Source organism: Sceloporus undulatus, chromosome 3 (genome assembly GCF_019175285.1).
Source record: "Sceloporus undulatus isolate JIND9_A2432 ecotype Alabama chromosome 3, SceUnd_v1.1, whole genome shotgun sequence".
NCBI lineage: Eukaryota > Metazoa > Chordata > Lepidosauria > Squamata > Phrynosomatidae > Sceloporus > Sceloporus undulatus.
The window spans coordinates 246,722,856-246,725,750 of record NC_056524.1 but is presented as its reverse complement, the minus strand read 5'-3'; positions in this window follow the sequence as shown (position 1 = coordinate 246,725,750).

Sequence of the window (2,895 nt, the reverse complement as noted above, 5' to 3'; positions counted from 1 at the left end):
GTCATCCCATTTCCCCTTTTTGGCAGCTTAACACCCTTTTGCTCCTGTGTGTGTGCATGTAATGTGTGCCTTCAGGTTGTGAGCTTCCCTCCCCGCTTTAACTCTTGTCTGGCTCTTTGCTATGGAATTCTGGGAATTTTTTGCTTGCTTTTGTGTGGTGCTCCAAACAGAGGAGCTTTTGTGGGTTCCCTCCTGGAGGGAAGGAGGAGAAGGTCCTGGGCATCCCTGCCTCCTGCATTGTGACAGCACAGGAGCCCCACTGGACATGACACTAGAGACCCCCGGAGAAGCAGCCAGACCCTCTCCCTCTTGCTCTCTGCTCTGGTCTCTTCTTTCCCTCTCTTTCCCTGCTTTCCTCTTCTCTTCCTTGTCCCACCTTTCCTCCTTTTTTCCTCGCTTCCCTCCCTCCTTCTTTCCCCCCTCACACACACACACCTTCCCTCACTGCAGTCGCTCGCCTGCCTGCCTCCCTCCCTGCCTGTCATTCTTTCAGCCAATCAGAAGACAGAGGAAGGACGGAACGGATTTGGGAACGGATAAGAATACCGCACACACTTCTCTTGGAACGTTTTCATCACGTTTCAGTTCTCTGGGAACACATTCAGAACACATTCAAATCCGTTCCCTCCTGGAACACATTTGGAACACATTTAAGCGTTCTGAGAACCCGATTGGAACACATACGTGCGGTATTCTCAAATGCGTTCCGTTCTCATCACATGATCAGAACGTTCTCAGAACGCAGTGCGATAATCTCCAATATTAAAACTAGCAATACCAAGAGCTCCACAACGTATCTTCTCCTAAAGAAAGGAAAGGAAAGGAAAGGAAAAGTTGAAATTGATAGTGCAGGCATGTCAAATACCTAGGCCATAGCTTTGCCCAACCTGGTATCCTCCAGAAGCAATAATTATTGGTTCTCTGAAGCAGCTCCACTGAATGATTTTACTGTGTAAGATAGCCTCTAGATGTGTTAAGACTTCTAGTTCTGTCATCCCTAACCAGTAATGACAGGGGAAAGGTTAGCACTCTAGACCAGATGACTGGATGTAAAAGGGACCACCATGTCAAAAGAAGAGATTGTAGTACTAGAAGTATTTGCTAAGGTAACTGGGCCAGCCCAGGTTCCCTGTTTTGGGGCATAGTGTAAAAGTCGTTTAATCACTTGAGGCAGCTCTTCTGGGTGATACTGCGCAGATGCAATGGTGGCAGGAAAGTATGATTTCTTTGCTGCCACCACCATGGCACAGGCTTTCCAGTTAGCTTTAGCTTGTCTTCAATCAGACCCACTTTGAATATTCCACCATTAATACTTTAGTCTCCATCCCATCAGCAACAGTCTCCTAATAAACCAAGGAGCTCAGGTCTCTCCATTCCATGGGAAACCATGCTCTTGAGTGACTGTGTCCGGCACTTTGGTCATTTTTCCATTCCAGAGGTTAGTCAGAATATCAACAATTTCACTTGCCAGGGTAACTGAAAACTCCCAAAGAGCCTTCAGAAAATCATCTCAATCTATTAGCCTTTTTGGTGGCATTATTTATGGATTTGTTTATTTATTTAAAACCACCATCACTGTACATGGTGCCTTACAAGCAAAAAAACAAACAAAATAACAGTTCCCTGCACTCAGGCTTACAAACTGTTTAAGACATGACACAAAAAGAAAAGGGTATGACAGTGTGGGAAGGGATTAAATCTAACAGATACTGCCTCTCCTCTCTCTCTCTGAGACCAGGATAGTGTCAATTGGAATGGAGAGAGGGTCTTTCATCTACTTCTGGGCCTGGGTCAAAAAACAGCTTCATTTATATACCACCTCATACTGAACTAACAGTGTCTAAATGGTTTAAACTGTAAGCCAATTGCATCCAAGAATCTGGGTACTCATTTTAGCAACCTCAGAAGGATGCAAGCCTTTCGCTAGTATTGAACTATCAAGTTTATGGTTTTGAGTGAGTGGCTGCAGTAGAGGCATTTAACCACTGCACCACCAGGGTCATCGTTTCAAGGTGCCTTCGTGTCATTTCTGACTTATGGTGACCCTAAGGCAAACCTATCATGGAGTTTTCAGGAAGTGGGAGTGTGTGACTTGCCCAAGGTCACTCAGCAAGTTTCCTTGACCAAGCAGAATCAAACCCACATTTTCCAGTGTCCTAATCCTACACTCAAACTGCTATGCCACACTGGATAGACCATCCTGATCAGAGGCTCCAAGTCCCAATGAGTCTGAATACCACCAGGTAGTGGTCTATCGATGGCAATGGAACTATGGTAAGTTCTTGTACAAACAGACCACCATCCTGCCATCCAGGACGCTACAAAACTGGGAGAGGTTAACCTCACTAACTTCATGCAGCCAGGTTTTCATAAGACAAGCCGTGTCAATAAGCTCATCCAGGATCAAATCATGAATCAGTGCTGTTTTTCCATTTATTGGTCTAGTATTGAGCAGCAGCATTTTCAGCCCAGGGAATCTGTGGCCAAGGCTGTACTCTAGACACTGACCAAGAGGTCTAGAACTGAGCCACCTGTTCCTTGAACTGCCTTCTTTCCATTTTATCACCAGGACTGCATGTGGTTATTCTATCCCATCACTCTGTCCTGAGTGACTATAAGTTGCTCATATTTCAGATCTATGCATGCTTAGGGACTGTTGCTTTTGTTTTAATTTTCTTGGCATCTACACCATTTACCAGATGAAGGGAGGTGTTTAATGAAGAAAAATAAATGTTTTTCCTACTCTAGTTTCATTCCACCTTTCACCTTCCCTCAGCCCTGCATTTTATATTTATCTATATATCTATCTATTGGGAGGACAGACTACTCAAAATTTAAAACATGTTGAACTGAGCAATTTTCAAGAAATTACAGCAAGGAAAGAATTGTAAAATT